Below are 8800 nucleotides of genomic sequence, written 5' to 3' on the forward strand. Positions count from 1 at the left end.
GGGTTTAGTTTATATTTTAAAGATTTTTGGTATATGAGTAATTGTTTTTAATTTATATGTTAAATATGTTCTTATATAATTGTAAAAGAGATAATATTAATTTTAAAATATTGAATTAATTATCGTTATAGTTTAGGTTTTACGGTATTTGGTTAAGGGTTTAATGTTTATGAGTTACTATTTTAAGGTTTATGAATTATGGGTTTAGGGATTATGGTTTATGGTTTAAGACTTAGGGGTTAGGGGTTAAGTGTTTGGTTTTTAGGGTTTATAGACTATGTTTATGATTTAGGGTTTAGGGGGTAAGGATTAGGGGTTTAAGGCTTAGATTAATTAATGTTTTGTAAATTATATATTAAATAATTTATTATATAATTGTAAAAGAGATAAGATTAATTTTAATATATTAAAATTATGATTATAGTTTAAATAATAGGTTAATGTTTGGGGTTTATGGTCTAGGATTTATGATTTAGGGTTTTGGGTTTAAGGGTTGGGGTTTAGGGGTAAATATAGTGAACTACTTAACTTGTGTATCTTGGATTTTTTTTATAATATAAATCTAAATAAGATGAATATAAATTATTATTTTAAAAATATATATATCAAAATGGGTTAAATCCCAAAAGTATAAATTATGAACACAATTATTGATATAACATCATTTTATATTTATATATTGCATACATAAATATTTATATTTATTCAATATAAAAATATATTGATGTATTTATTTTTAAAACGTGTATGATTAAATCAAAATTAAAGTTTTAACTATATATTTAAGGCACAATTAGAATTTCAAGTCTACAATTACACACTAAACCGAAATTCATATATAATTCTGAAATGTATCTCTATCAAAATTTAAGTGTATACATATAATTAAATATAGTTTAAATTATTTAAGTGTAATATCCTGATTTTGGGCCTAGTCGGAATAGTGGTTTCGTGACCACAAAATCCGAGATAGAACTAATTATTTTATGATTATTTTAAGGTCTATGATATGATTGCATGATTGTGTGAAAATTTCGTGAAGAAATTTTATGCATAAAGTGCTTAAATTGAAATTAGGGACTAAATCGAATAAATTGCAAAACTTGCATTCTAGAAGTTTCTAGTATGAAATTGTTTTGAAATATTAATTAGGAGTTCTTAAATAGAATTTTACCAATTTATAAGTCTATGGTCAAAAATTGGACATGGATGGAATTTTTGGAAAGTTTAGTAGTAAGGGCATTTTGGTCATTTAGGGGTAAAATGAATTAAAATACAAAATTAAAAGCCAATTTTGCTCATCTTCAACCCCATGGACGAATATAGCAAGGAGAAACCATGTCTAGGGTTTTTCAAGCTTCCAAGCTCGATTGTAAGTCCGTTCTAGCCTCGTTTTTAATTATTTTTACATTTTTGGAGTCCCGGTAACTTGATTTAGCTTATTCTAGCAATAATTTAACCTAGGTTTTATATTTGGAAAAATACCCATAGGTGAAATTTGTGTATTTTGGTGTTTTATGATAGAATATGAGGTTTTAAATTATGTTAGACAACTTGTGCTACTCGGTTTTAAGTGAACGAGCAAAAGGGCTTAATCGATAAAAATACCTAATAGTCATAAGTACATGTTAGAGTGAGAATTTGATGTTTCCATAGAAGGGAAAAATGATCAGCATGTCATAAAACATAAGAAAATAGGCTGAAGTTTAATTTACGAGCTTTGGGGCAAAAGTGTAAATATGAAAAAGTTTAGGGGCAAAACTGTAATTTTTCCAAAATATGATTTTGGGTCAATTTTAATAATGTGAGTCCTAATTAGACTATATTTTAAATGATAGAGCAAGGAAAACTGAAATTTGGGCTAAAATGGAAAAATACCAAGTTGTGGACGAAATGGTAAAAGTAGCCATTTTCGCATACGAGGTAAGTTCATATGTAAATGTTGGTAACATAGTTATTATTTTAAATGTTTTTATGTTATTTAAATGATATGATAATTATTATGAAATATTATTCTCGTGATAATTGTTTGATAATATGTAAAATTGTGTGATATACTTGGAAAATGTGAAATACTACCGAGTATCGGTATCGGCATTCCATAGAAGATGGTTGAGACACATGATTGGGAAAAAGGTCCCGTTAAATCTTAGGAATGGATTAGGATACAAGTGACATGTCACTAGGATATTTGGGCATCCGAACTCGTTGAGTTGAGTCCGAGTTCACTTATGGATGCGAATGTCCGAACTCGTTGAGTTGAGTCCGAGTTCACTTGTGGATAGGAACGCCGAGCTCGTTGAGTTGAGTCCGAGTTCGCTTATGGGCGGGTTACATGGTAGCTTGGCTACATATGTGGCACGTATGTGCAAACTTTCTATGTATCCGAATTATATTCCGATGTGTTCAACGGGTAAAGTTCTACTCAAATGGAGGAATACTAGAGATGAAAGGGACGTATTAGTGAGTGTTGTGAAATGGATACTTTGAACAGGTATGTACTTAACCCTCGGGTTGAAAAATCGATATAACAATAATATGGTAAGATGATAAATGAAAATATGATATGAATGTCTTGGTGATGATTATGCAAATGATGTTTTATGTTTGCTTATATCGTTATGTTACTTGCTATTTGCATGTGAACTTACTAAGCATTTATGCTTACTCCATCCTTTTCATTCCTTGTAGTTTTGACAAGCCAGCTCGGAAATCGGGAACGGTCGGAGGTTCGCTCACACTATCTGTATACCATCTTAGCATAATGGCTTGTATATTTTGAGTATGGCATGTATAGCATTATAACCATTTTGTATATATGGTCTTATGATATGGTTATTGAGTGTTATGGAAATTCTTGGTAATGATTAGCCATTGGAATGGCTAATCATGATCATATTTGGTGTTATGTATGTCAAATTGCTAGCTAATCCATGGAAACTATGAAATAGGTAAAATTTACCATAAAATAGATTCTAACAACAGTGATGTAAATTTGAAAAATCACTAAAAATAGTAGAAATGGAATTAAATGATGAGTATGTTATGAAATTGAAGCTTAATGAGTCTATTTTCATATGGATTGAACAAAACAGGTATATGAATTATATTTTATGTGATATTTGAATTTTTGTGAAACAGGGCCAGAGTGATTTCTGGATCCCCTGTTATGACTTTAAAAATTTATCATAAATTTTACAAATATAATTAGAAGTCATTCTTTATATGTACAGATTCCTTATTGAGTCTAGTTTTAAGAGAAACAAACTTCATAGTCATTGAAATGCTGTACAGAGAGATATCTGATTTGTAATACACAGAGGTCAGAGCAGTCAAACCCTGAAATAGGGGAGACTTTAACTAATATACTGTACTAATTGGCTCTACCAAAAATTCTATAAAAAATCAGTAAATAGATAAATGAGTCTATTTTCAGGGAAAATTGACAGAATTGGATTTCGAGTTTCGTAACTCGAGATATGAATTTTTAAGCGACTGTGACGCAGATTGCTAGTTTAACTGGAAATTTTAAAAATAAATTGTTTGAGCTGTTTAAGTAATGAATTAAGTCTGTTAACACCTCGTGTTCAACTCTGGCGACGGTCTTGGGTACGGGGCGTTACATTAAGAGATAATGATAAAGTTTATTAAAAATGCCTTTAAAAACGGGAAAATGACTTTTTGTGGCGTTTTTATTAAAAATGCTGCAAAAAGTAAGCAATAGTGGCATTTTTTATAAAAAACGCCGCAAAATTTTTTACACAAAACGGTGCCGTCTTGTTACCCAAAATGCATAAGACTTTTTCGTTCCCCCCTTCCCCCCCAAATCCCAAAATTTGACAAGAAATCTTTCTTTCTTCCCTCCTTTCTTTCCCCAAAATCGGTTCCCTCCCCCCTCCCCAAAGAAATCCTAAAATTTCACTTGAAATTTCTTCTCTTTTCTTTCTCATTTTATTTTTCCCAAACCATTTCTCCCCTACCCCGATTCCCTTTATTTTTTCCCCTAATTTCCCCAAATCGGCAGCCCTCTGCATCTTCGTCGGTAGCCCACTGCTGTATCTCTGTCGACATCTACTGTCAAGTATATTGAAAAAGAAAAAATCACCTGAAATTTCTCTTTCTGCTATCAGTTTCGTTACATAATATATCTCTTCGCGGCTTTCTCACTGCCGCCGCCATTTACTTAGTCTGGATTATCTTCACGGGCCGTTGCGAGTACCATGAGGATGATGAATCTGACGAAGAATTTAGCCCTAAAAAAATAGGGTATGTTAACATTCCTGCGAATCCTGCTGTTAACGTTAAGGAAGCCCTTTGATCAAATGCCATAGTTGTTATTAATTATTTAAATAAGTTCTCGGTTTGATTGTTCGAGACTTGTAAATCATGTCTATGTCATCTATGACTTTTCATTTTATTTAAAGTTTCTTTTTTAAAATATGTAATATGCAATCCAAGCACTTGTACTGTTATTGTATTACTCTAGACGCTATTTGCTGCTTACTTTATTCTAATATGCTTTAATCTTTTTGTCATTCTATGTGATGTCGATCTAAAGCCTTCATACAACATTTTAAGCTTATTTTTAGTTTCTTATTGACCTATCTTTGATTGTGTAATGATTGCATCTTTGTTCTATGGTATTGTGAACCTAGAATTGTTACCTCTTGGATGCTAATTTTATTATATTTCATGCGATTGCCTACAAATGGTTTGTCTCATCAATCGATTGTCATCTACACTTCTGTGGCATAAAATTATCTGGTACATGAAACTAAAAGTGGTGCTTGTATGTTGGTGATGCAGTTCTGTTGCTCATGATTATGAATCTTCTGTATCATATATATATATATATATATATATATCACCTTAAGTAGTGTCTGTATCCTCTGTTTAATGTTTCCTACTTTCCATTTGACAGATAAATTCAAAAGCACAGTGTCTGTATCAATTCATCATTGCCTTAAATGTAAGCATTCTTCTGCTCATAAACACTTTTTACATTTTTGCTCCTGAATTGAGTAAAAAAATATAACAACAGATAAGTTGCATACACCGAAAGCACTTTGTTGATAGTTTTGCTCATAAACACTTTTACTTCTCCTTTATATTTTTCAAAATTTAACAACAGATTGTAGTGTTTGACTTAATGCTTTCGGTGTTATTACACGGTTCAGAGCAAAACTATCAACAAAGTGCTTCAAGAATGGCGAGCTTCTTATTCTTGATGGTGAAGCCATGGCAATTTACCAACTCTAGCTCTTGAACATGATAGTAGAAGAAGCTGATATAAAGTTGAACTTGTAAGTCATGAATTCATTACGACTTGATAAGCTGTTGGGATTGCGAGAAAGTTGGTGACATTTTTCAATTTTAAATTATTATTATTTAGTTTACATGTCAACTCTAAAACCCAAGTGCTTCAGTCAAAACACATTTCATCCTTAATTGCAATAATGCTTTTGGTTTGGTTAAGTTTGGCATTACAAGTTGTCTGTGAGCCTTTTGATTGGATGTTATAAAGTATTCCTTACACCTGTTAATGATAATAATGAATGTATTTGAACAGAAAATGGCAAAAGATATTAGATTGAATCTTAACTTCTAGGCTTTATTGATGGTTTGACCCTTAATTAGTTAATTATATCATTTTTTTTGTCCATTTTGATACTTGAAACCCAGACACATGAAGCCTATTAGAATGCATCATGTGACATTCTTATATTTCATAGCATTTCCACCCTCAGTCAATTATTTCCTCTTAACTCTCTAAACTTGCTGTCAAGGAACAACCTAAATGATTGAAAATCGTTTAATCATTTTATATTGAATTATTTCTGAAAATCATTTTATAAAGAAAGTTTTTTTTTAAGTCTTCCTAAAATCATTGTTATATGGCCTCCTTCATTTTCATTGTTAGTGTTTGCACCATCGAAAGCTTTCCTTTTATTTCCTTCTCAATACCTCAAAAATATTGATGGCTTAAGCTAATGTATTTAACTTCAAACACTTACAGATTGCTAGAGTTCAAGATGCTTTGTTGATTGTTTGCAAACTTGCTAATGTTTTCCTAGTGAAGTACTATTTTAAAGACCTTTTAATTTCCATATTTTGCTTTTCGAAATATGCTTATATTTGTTTCATATGCGATTGGAATTGCTATATCAATGGTAATGAAATATGCGACAATATTGTGAAGGTAAGATATGACCCAAAATTTCATGTTAGTCAATCATTGATTTGTCGCATTTACATCCATCTCTCGATTTTTAAGAAACTTGTTAGGCATGTCATGGTTATCAGTAATGTTCATGCATTTGCATGGCATAATGAAGGAAGTTGCTTCTCTTTCTTAAGTTGATTGGGTTACTTGTTTATTCCTCTGCTTCCACTATATGTAATATCCGGTTTTCTTCTTCTTTGAAACACTGTAAGTAAGGTGATTTATTTTATTGAGCAAGAATGTCATCTTCGTCTTTTGATTATACTATTTACAACGTTGCTGCAACCCAAGCTAAGTGGTATGCGGTTTAATAATATTTTAAGAATCTTTAGCTGCATACTAGAAGCCTCCTCGAAAGAAATTGAAGCTAAGGAATGACTTTGTGGCTTCCTAATGATATACTCCACGTGTCCAGTGAATTATTTAACCACACTTGAAACTAAAATTATTTCGATGGATCAAATCTTATGCAAATTAACTTTTTAACATAAAGTAAACATCAGCCTATTTAGAGAAGTGATAAAAGGGATCAAATGGTACATTCATAGCATATTAGTAACCATTTTGAATCCTTGATTGAAGTTCCATTGTCTATTCAATGTGGTGCGGTCTATTCTACTTGGTGGCAATGCTTCTCCTTTGCCGTTGTTTGATGTTTCGTTGGCTTCAATCTTACCCTTGCTTTCTTCCTCGGTGCTACGTAAGTTATCTATAGCCACATTTTAATATCCATACAATAGATAGTCTCTCTTGTATTGAAGCTTCAAATCGGCATCTAGCATAATTCGAGCATCACCGCCGTAATTGGTCCTACACATACATTTAGGGAGGATAGCATTTAAATGCGGATCAAAACATGTAGCAATTATGTATAATTTCGTATTTCACTTTCACTACTGATAGTATTTACGATTAGCCTATCATCGGTTTTTTCATTATGGGTTTACTTTTCTTGATTTCACTTTCATTACGATAGATGGTATAGCTAATTTCCTTGCTTTGCTCGGTCGGTGACCGAGATTCCGTTTAACAATTTTCTTTATTGCTGGAACAAGTCTTAACCAAGATCAAGATCAAAGTACTTCACTAAGTTATATATGCGAGCATTGCAATGAGAGGTGATGATGATTTGGCATTATATTCTCACCGGGATGAATTTTGTTTTAGAAATTGTAATACTTTGTGTGTCTCTGCGTGTGTGTTTTTTTTATGTATTAAATTATATATTGAATCAATGTTTATGTATTAAATTTAATTTCATTAATTTTTATATTTAGTTTTGAAGTTTAAATTTTAATGGAAAATTTAATGTAATTATTATTTTTTATTTATCCATAAAAGTTCAAATTTGTTTAAAGTTCAAATTTCAAAATTAAACATAATATAATATTTAACATAGAAATAAATATTATTTAATTAAAATAAAATAATTTTTTTAAAGTTCATGATTTTTAGCGACGTTTGTGAGAAAAGCGTCGCTAAAAGTCATGTTCTTTAGTGGCTTTTTTGGAAAAGCGCCGCTAAAGGTCATGATCTTTAGCTGCATTTGTAAAAAAACGTTGCTAAAAGTCATGATCTTTAGCGGCGTTTTTTGGAAAAGCGCCGCTAAAGGTCATGGTCTTTAGCGGCATTTGTAAAAAAGGCGCTGCTAAAGGTCATGATCTTTAGGGGCGTTTGTAAAAAAAAGTCGCTAAAAGTCATGTTCTTTAGCGGCATTTTTTTAAATAAACGCCACAAATTTTTGCGGCGCCTGCTATAACGGCATTTTTTTCGGCGCTTGTGAAAACGCCGTTAATAGTTTTAGCGGCGCTTAAAAACGCTGCTAAAGACCCAAAAAACGTCGCTAAAAGTCTGTTCTCCTGTAGTGAGCATTAAACTGGTGTATTGTAATTCACAGGGCCAGCTAGTAGATGTGATGACTAAACCTCTTAAACTGGATCAATTTTGTAAGTTGAGAAGATTCTTGGGTGTCTATGCAGAAGCTGACATAAACTAAATGCTTAGAGCATTTTTAGTTTAAGGGAGGAATTGTTAGGATTTGATAATTTGTTTTTTAGGTTGTTTGGATAATAAATCCGGTTTCTTTAGGATATTTATTTTTTTGATTTATTCAAAGTTGTTGAGTCATGGAATCCTTTTCTTTCTCTTTTCAGTTGTGATGTACAACTATAAAAAGTCATTTTCTCATTCAAAATGGATATTCAATTCTTTTCAAAATTCTCTTTACCTTACACTCCTTTAATATATCTTCCTTTTAATTGAGATATAAATGTAGCATTCTTTTCATATAAGATAGTTGAAACATTTTTTTGTAAAGATAACTACAAATCTTTTGGATATGTTTATTAGCCTTAACCAAACACACTATTGGGTAGCTTTGTGCATTACAATTTTTACTATATGATTTGAAGAAGCTGCAACTTATATTTGTTTTTATAGAATGTCATTATATGATTGCATCTTCACACATAAATAATAGAGAACTTAAATTCTTTAAGACTTTATTTTATAGATAGATTTGAATATAAATCATTTATGTAATTTAATTTATATAATTGGACGTAGGAGAAACTGAAC

The sequence above is a fragment of the Gossypium arboreum genome, chromosome 9 (assembly GCF_025698485.1).
Source record: "Gossypium arboreum isolate Shixiya-1 chromosome 9, ASM2569848v2, whole genome shotgun sequence".
Classification (NCBI taxonomy): domain Eukaryota; kingdom Viridiplantae; phylum Streptophyta; class Magnoliopsida; order Malvales; family Malvaceae; genus Gossypium; species Gossypium arboreum.